The sequence below is a fragment of the Hyaena hyaena genome, unplaced genomic scaffold (genome assembly GCF_003009895.1).
Source record: "Hyaena hyaena isolate Hyena2069 unplaced genomic scaffold, ASM300989v1 scaffold_2015, whole genome shotgun sequence".
NCBI classification, from domain to species: Eukaryota; Metazoa; Chordata; class Mammalia; order Carnivora; family Hyaenidae; genus Hyaena; species Hyaena hyaena.
The window spans coordinates 49,387-58,515 of NW_024082629.1; positions in this window are offsets into that span (position 1 = coordinate 49,387).

A 9,129-nucleotide genomic window follows, 5' to 3' on the forward strand; every position below is an offset into this window, starting at 1 on the left:
TTGGTCCCTATCTCATGGGGCAGAGCCATCCCTGGGGAGCCTAGACAATGCCCAAGGACCAAAAGGTCCCTCCACTTCAAGGAAAGCCTGACCAAAGAATAGAAGTCCAGCTATTTGCTACAAACACTCCAGCTCCCTTTCCTGCCCAAAACAGACAACCACACAGGGCTACCATGAGGACTGAAGGTGAAACAGCCTTCCACAATGCTCAGCACCAAAGCAGGGACTCCAAGGACATCTGCATCCTGAAGTCTGGGGGCGATCTAGAGGACAGGCAAGCCAAAATGGCAGAGGAGGCAAAGAGGAGTGGCAGCTACGACAGGTATGTGTGTCCTGGGATGGGCTAGACAAATGACTTCTAAAGAGCCACTAAAAGGAAAGGGTCAAGCTGCTTGTGACACTGGAAAGGGCTTTCTTTGGAAGTGTCTATATACCTATGTACACACACACATAAAGATCAACAGTGGCCGGAGGCAGACCAGGTGTGAGGCTTGAACTTTCTATATTTTGTTAAGATTTGAATTACTTTATAATACATATATGTTACATTGTTAGATAAAAAAAAAATAATGGGTGGGGTGCCTCGGTGGCTCAGTTGGTTAAGCGCCTGACTTCGGCTCAGGTCATGATCTCACAGTTCATGGGTTTGAGCCCCGTGTCAGGCTCTGTGCTGACAGCTAGCTCAGAGCCTGGAGCCTGTTTCTGATTCTGTATCTCCCTCTCTCTCTGATCCTCCCCTGCTCTCTCTCTCTCTCTCTCTCTGAAATAAATAAAACATTGAAAAATAAATAAAATTAATAAAAACTCTTTAAAAATAATAATGGGAGGATAAATTGATAATGATCTGCGTATTACTTTCTATCTATGTGCAACAAAAACTATGACTAAATTAATAACAGAAAACTCACTTTGGGGAAATCAGGCAGAGACAAGGGGTGGACAGTGAAATGGGGAGAAGCCTGCTGGGGTGGGGACCCAAGAGAAGCAAAGCCAAGATCAAAGCCAGCCTAGGAGGCACAGCCAAGGCACCCTAGACATAGGAGAAGAATCTCAGCCCCCATTACAGACTGATGCAGTCAGTCCTGCCCACAGATATGTCCTCTGGACCTACCAAATGCTGTTATATATTTGGAAACTGGTGGGGCGCATGGCTGGCTCAGTTGGAGGAGCATGCAACTCTTGATCTCAGGGTGGTGAGTTCGAGCCCTATGTTGGGGGTAGGGATTACTTGAAAATAAAATATTCAAACAAAATTTTTTAAATAAAAAATAAATTATGAACTGGTGTCAACAATAAAAACCTAGATTTGGGCTTTCCTGACAAGAATGTTAGCCATAATCAAAAGAAGCAGAGACCAGGTAACCCCGTCTGTGCCACAGCCTTACTCCTGTGTCTTCGGATTTGGGCACTGGGGACCTGAGACCTGAGGACAAGCACCTACTCCACTATTCAGACAGTAAAAGCCTGGGAAGACCCCCACACTCACAACCAGGAGCTGAAGGAGGCTACAGGGCAGGATCCCGGGCCAAGCCTGAGGGTGAGGTGAGGTGGAGAGAGGCAGAGCACAGCTGCTGAAGTGACCCTCCATAGTCTGGGGTAAGAAAAGGTTGTGGAGGTGGGAGTTGGGGGGTGGGGAGTGGTCAGGAAGATGTGGCATCTTTGACTTTGGAAGACTCACAGCTTTACAGCTCACCTGAGTGCCATCCATGAAGAGTTTGGCTGGCTCTGCCAGGTTTCCAGACCACTGGTCCTCAGGACAAGCCTGGGACAGCACTGAGGGGAGAGGAAACTGTTGGTGTCCTCAGCCCTACCCTAAGGTCACAGGGGTCAGGCACCCAGGCAGTTAACATGTTCCCAGATGCTGGCCCAGGACTCTGAACTGAATGAGAACAAGGGCTGCCCTCCAAATCACACAGAACACCCTACCCTGGCCAACATCCAGCTCCTGCTTTGGTCCACATACACATACATACCTTAAGAATATATCCAATACTACTACTTGACAATGAGAAGAAATGAAATCTGGCCATTTGCAGCAGTGTGGATGGAACTGGAAGGTATTATGCTAAATGAAATAATTCAGTCAGAGAAAGACAGATACCATATCTTTTCACTCATATGTAAATCTCGAGAAACTTAACAGAAGACCATGGGGGAGGGAGAGGGGGAAAAAGTTACAGAGAGGGAGGGAGGCAAATCATAAGAGACTCTTAAATACTAAGAACAAACTGAGGGTTGATGAAGAGTGGGGGACGGGGAAAGTGGGTGATGGGCATTGAGGAGGGCACTTGTTGGGACGACCACTGAGTATTATGGAAACCAACCTGACAATAAATTATATTAAAATTAAAAAAAACAAAAAACCAAAAACCAGAGTACATCCAAGGCCCCTGAAACCCAAGTCACTGAAACACCAAGGAAACAGTCATGAGAACCTTCCTTTGGCTACAGCCAGATGTTCAGTAAAAGGTTAACTCAGCAGGCCTGGGTTGTCCAAACCTTGCACATACTAAAAGTTTGGTCTTTGACCTGCTCCTGAGAGGTAGCCTCTTAAGCCCTTGGAATATTCTGCCTGTTAAAGGTGTCTCTGTTTACCTAAGGACTTAGGCCAAACCAGATAGTTCATGCTAACAATGTGACTTGTAGTGATGCCCCTCGTCCACAATGTACCAACTTGACCTCTGGAAGGAGTTGAGACTGAGTAACTAAGGCCGGCATACTCCATGCCTATGTAATTGAACCTCAATAAAAACCCTGGATGCCACAACTCAGGTAAACATCCCTGATTGCTACACTGTCACATATCATTGCTGTGAGTTAAACACTGTCCACATGACTACCCTGGGCAACTGATATCCACTATCTCCCAGACTATGCACCTTTTTCCACTGCTTGTTTTAATATGTATTTTTTCACTGTAGTAAACTATAACCACGAGTATAACAGCCTTGCTGTTGTATAACAGCAAACCATTAAGACTAGGAGTGGTCTTCGGGACCCCCACGCACACCGTGATATTGACAGCATAGGAAAAAGTTTGAGACATTTGGCTTCTGGAATCCCTGACAGAATCAAAACAATCATCTCCAAGGCCACCCAGAGAAAGCAAGGGCCAGTCTCTTTGCCCTCTCTCATGTGGGGGCATTGGAGGAGCCAGCAATAGGTCGGGATGAGGTAAGGGCACTGAGCAAAGTCAGGAGTCTTCCTGTAAATGTGAACTGAGGCAAACTTGAAACCATGTGATTTCAGGTATGAATGGATGTAACCACGCACATCCCACAAGATCCACATGAGTACCAGGCCTGAGTCCATTCAGTGACCTAGTAGTAGGCTGCTATTCCAACATCCACAATGCTATGATGCAAAATCTTTCTTCTTAAGTTTTTTTTTTCTTAGTAATCTCTGCACCCAACGTGGGGCTCAAATTCATGACCCCAAGATCAAGAGTCACATGCTCTTCTGAATGGGTGAGCCAGGTGCCCTGTAAAATCTCTTTTTATAGTGTGTATCACCTAAGCATCTATTCAGTTTGAAGCTGGGAACTGGAACCAAAAGACAGACCTCTAAGGAGGAGGCAAACGGTCAGGAGACAGCCTGCCTCAAAACACTGGCAAGAGAAGTAGAAAAGAGCACAGTACCGCAATGAAACACCCCACAAGGACTACAGACACATCCATCCAAAATGTCTCACACCTCATGTTCATGTCTAGGTGAAAACTTGCAGTATCAAGGTTTTCCTTAGCAGTAAGTGAACCCAGTTTGCAGCCTTTCCAACATGTACAGAACCAGCTTTATCATGTCCCCCTCAGATTGCCCGGCACCACTCGGTACTGGGCTTCCTTTCAGTTTCCAATTGTCTTAATTCCAATCTCATCCCTTTGTTCCTAAATCTCTAGGAGTGAGTACTATTCCCTGCAATCCCTACAGCCATGACACCTTATTCTTTCTATACTTTTCTCTTCCTTCAATACCTAGATTAAATTATTTGCATTAAAATCCCCTCTGTTAAACACGAGTGGTGTGTTAGCATTCCTCAAAAAGTCAAACAGCCCCACCAGTCATTCCACCCCTAGGTATATAACCAAGGGCAATGAAAACATTTGTCCACGTAAAAACACATACACATACACATTCACAGCATCATTATACATAATAGCCAAAGGGTACAAACAACACAAATGTCCATTTGTAGATAAATGAATAAGCAAAATGTGATATACTCATAGTAGATATTATTTAACCATAAAAATTAGAGAATCACATGCCACGAGATAAATGTACACTGAAAACATTACACTCAATGAATGAAGAAAGTCATAAAAAGCTACATACTGTATGATTCCCTTTAATGAAATGTCCAGAATAAGCAAATCCATAGAGATATAAGTATTAGTGGTTTCCAGGGTATGAGGAGGAGAAAAATGGGGAGTGACTCCTTATGGGCACAGTTTCTCTGAGATGTTTAAATTATGGTACTAGGCAATGGTAATGGTTATATAATCTTGCAAATATACTAAACTCAGGGACTGTATACTTTTCTCGTATGCAAATTATAACTTAGTAAAGCTGTTTTTGTTTTTAATCACTACGTTTTCTACCTCTTCATATGGAGGACCAAGAAGACAAAAGACACCGCATAGGCGTGCACGAGCAAATGAGTGAACAAATGCCAGATGAATGATGGCATCCTATCCAACCATCTCTCCGCTGGTTTCATGATCATCCCCTCCCCACAGGCACACAGACAACATGTGTGGCCCAAAGTGAAGATGTCACATGGCATGAACTGCAAAGTCATCCCTGGCCAGGCAAATCTCTGTTCACCTCCTCGTGCCCCCACCCCCTCCAGAGAAAAGAAGATACCTAATTATGACTGGTGGTCTCACTATCCAACTCTCTAAAGAGACTAAGCTCCAAGAGGGCAGAAACCTTGCTTGTTTCCTTCCCTGAAACATGGCATGCAGCCAGTGACATTTTGTAAGTAAATAAGGAAGAGAGAGGAGACCCAGTGCACCCTGAGAGGGTGAAATGTCATGCCAATGTCAAGCTCACATCTCTGGGAGGCTCACAGGCTAGAAAATGCTCCAAATAGGGGCACCTGGGTGGCTCAGTCAGTTGAGCAGCCGACTTTGGCTCAGGTTGTGATCTCACAGTGGGTGAGTTCAAGCCCCACATCGGGCTCTCTGCTCTCAGCACAGAGCTTGCTTCAGATCCTCTGCCTCCCTCTCTCTGTGCCTCCCCCCCTCCCCAGAAATAAACAAAAAACATTAAAAATTATGGGGCACCTGGGTGGCTCAGTTAAGCGTCCAACTTCAGCTCAGGTCATGATATCATGTTCCGTGGGCTTGAGTCCTGCATCAGGCTCTGTGCTGACAGCTCAGAGCCGGGAGCCTGTTTCAGATTCTGTGTCTCCCTCTCTCACTGCCCCTCCCCAGCTTGTGCTCTGTCTCTGTCTCAAAAATAAATAAACATTAAACAAATTTTTTAATTTAAAAAAATTAAAAATTAAAAAACAAAAAAACACTCCAAACATGATACAGCTTTTGAGTCTTCTTCCCAGAGATGAGAACACTGGGCCAGGGCTGTATCCCCTTCTGCATTCCCCAGACCCCAAGCCTCCCAACCAGCCCCCTGGGACCCTGTGGCTCCCCAGTCTCCCGCATCACCTGAACAAGGTCCTCCACCAGTGCCACAGCCTCCTCAGCACTCTCAGGGCACTGGGACTCCACCCAGACCCAGGTATCAGGTGGCAACACACCCCGGAACTGCTCCAGCACTGACAGCTCCATCATCTGCTCCTTGGAGTGTACCTCAGGCCTCAGCCACTGGCAGCAAAAGTCTTGTAGCCTGGCCAGGGCCTCTTGGAGCCCTGGTGCCTCTTCATAGTGGAAGCATGGTCAGGGGTCCCTACAAAGCCTGGAGGGGGCTGAGGGTTGGAGAGGGTTTTAGGATCCCGTGAGGTGGCCTCATCATCCTCCATCTTGATGATCACAAGCTCTTCTTGACTGAGGGGTGCTGGGTCCACTGCCATGACAAGACCTGGGGAAGCTGGTCCCACCTACACTCACTCAGGCCACACACCATCTTCCCTGGGACAAATGCCCATCCAATCAGGGCCATAGACCATGCACACCCCTCCAGCAACCCATATCCTCAAAGTCATTTCCTGTTGCAGAAACTGTCCCTAAATCTGGTCAGCTGGCAACCTGGCAGGGGATATCTCCAGCCTGAACCTCCCCATCTGTGCCTTCAAGAGAACACGTGGTACTGAGAATCTGGTTAAGAGGAGAGTGAACCCACCCCTGCAGGGGAAGTTTACAGTAGCTCATATCAGGCTGGGTAAAGGTATGAGAGTTGTTTCTGGAGATAGAGGACATGGATATGCCATGTCTCAGTGAACTGAGAGAACTCCACCAACAGCCAAGCAGAAGTGCTGGTGGGAACTAGCAGAGTCTGTGCTCAGGGTGGGTCAGAGCAAGTGAAGGATGCAATCTTCCAGGCACTAGGAAAAGTGATGTAGAATGAGAGGGGTGCATAGGGCAAGCTGAGGGCAAAATATAGGCTGGCACACTGTCCCCTGCCCCCAGGTAGAATATGTGTGATATTCCTTGGACACTCCTAGCTACCCAAGAACAAAGGAAAAGGGTTTAAGTGCTTGCCATAATGATGTGGGAAACTAGATTAAATAAAAAAACTAATTCCCTTACTGCTTATGGTCCAATGACAGGTCCTTGAGACCAGCAGTGACCTCCCTCTAGGAGTTCAGCTGCCTCAAGGACGACACTTTGCTGGGAACAGTAGAGAACCTTGGCTTAACATTATCCCAACCTCAAGGATCCTGTAAGCCAACTTCCTTTATCTCAACTGCCCCAAGATACATGCTGGGAATCACACTCCAAGCTTATGGCTCCCCAATATGCATCTAAAGGGTTTCATCACTGAGGCTTTATTAAATGGTGATAAATGGTGTTTCTCTAGTAACAGCTAGGCCCTCAAGGTCTTGGAAACATTGCTTCCAAAATTCCTTAGAGACATGCTCTATCCCTGACCCCCCTCCCCTCCCAACCTGAGGGTATATAATGAGTTACCCCTCACAACCCCAGTGCAGCTCTTCCTGCTCACAGGTTCTGTCTCTGTGCTTTAATAAAATCACCTTTTTGCACCAGAGACGTCTTCAAGAATCCTTTCTTGGCCATTGGCTCCAACCCCATGAACCCACTCCCAATCATCCCAAAACTTTACCACAGAGGACAAACTGAAAGAGAAAGATGCTAGGAGCAGCTGCAGGGCAGCCAGCACGGGCCAGGAGCAGGGAAAGCAATAGCTGACATCTCCACTGGAAGGCCTTCCTTCCCCCACGGCAGACTCCTACAGAGCCTGAGAGGCTCAGCTCATACCACTTAGCAAAGATCAACAGCTGTCAAGGAGAGATGTCCACTCCTCAACGTTCAACAAGAAAGTAATCTGTGGCTGTCCTCGCACAACGTGGTCCCACTAATGTTACATTTTAAAGCAACAAAATTCTGAGGTGTATGTGTGTGTGCCTGTATGCAGGAGCTACTGTAATAATAAATGTTCAGAAACGGGTCCAGAGGGGTAGGGGAGAGGAGAAGGGGGGTGATGAGCATGGAGGAGGGCACTTTTTGGGATGAGCACTGGGTGTTATATGGAAACCAACTTGACGATAAACTATAAAAGAAAAGAAAGAAAGAAAAAAAAGAAATGTGTCCTGAAAAACAAATTCCCAGAGAGCAAATCTAGGGAAAGTAACTGGAGGAGGAGTCCACTTTTTCTCTTATATATCTCTATACACCATCTGAATTTTGGAGGCAACAACCATTTGTTGCCATTGCAACTTTATAAAATAATTTCAGTGCCAGCGCATGTTTTTAAATGGGCTGGTCAGGGTTCCCCCGACCGGGAAAGCTCCATTACCCACCCACCCACCCACCGCACACCCACCCAACCACCAGGTGCCCAGAGGTGATGGCTAAAGAACATTTTGGCCACCAGGATCAGCACAGGCAAGAGCCATGTGGCCAGGGCGATACTGCAGAGTGTTTGGCAGCATAAAGGTCTGGATTTTAATCGCCACGTGCCGGGAGAGCCCTTACCCATCACTCCCACTTTATGCATGAACACACTGAGTAGTGGGAACAAAGAAAGAACTCAGGTCTGGACTGAGGAAATCCAGAGACTCCCCAGAGGAAGCAAGAAATTTTGAGGGTGGAGGTCAGGGGTGCATCTAAAAGGGAAGCACCAGAGGGCAGCCCAAGAAATTGGGCAGTGGAGGGTAACAGAGCCCACCAGCTGATGGAACCCAGAAAGATGGAGAGAGCCTGACCTCGGCCGGAACCACTTCCGGGTCAGGACCCTCTCACACAAGACTCCAGGGCCGAGGGGCCCCTGAGTTGCCTCTCCCCGAGGACTAGCTGTGCTCCCAAGGAAACAGGTGGTGCTTCTCTGCACTACCTCCCCTACCGCCTTCCGCCAGTTGCACACCCTACCCCAGGCCTTTCCAACACTCCCAGCCACATTGCGCTGGGATTCATCGCCCCCAAAGAACCATACGGACCAGCCCCATTGCGCTTGAACATGACGAACCACCCTGGGTACAAGAACAGAGCTTCTGGCGCCTTGTTTCCCCCTGCCCCCCAACTCTACTACCGGACAACTCACGCAAGCACAAGAGGTGAGGGACACAGGTGTTGGCTGCTCCTGCATCTCTATGGCAAAAGCCCACTGCCAGAGTTAAAAGGCTTAGGAGAACGTGTCTGTTGGCTAGGCTCTCTAGGAAACATGGTCCCCAACCCATCAGAGATCCAACCTGTAGACTTGCAGACAATGCATTTCCCAGGAGACACAGGGCTTCCCTGTCGCACCACCAGGGCCACCCGGAAATGTTCAAGGACCTGCTAAAGGTTGCTGGCTGGAGAATCCAGGGCTCTCTGTGAAGTTTGTTGAGGGCCAGGCGCTGTCCCCGGCTCTGAACAAATGAGCCCTGAAGCCAGACGGGCCCAGGTGTGCCTAGTCTCTGCTATGCAATGCCTGCAAGACTGCCAGTGGATGCAGTGACTGTGGATGCAGTCCACGTGACTACTCTTTCCACCCACTGGGACCTGGCCTCAA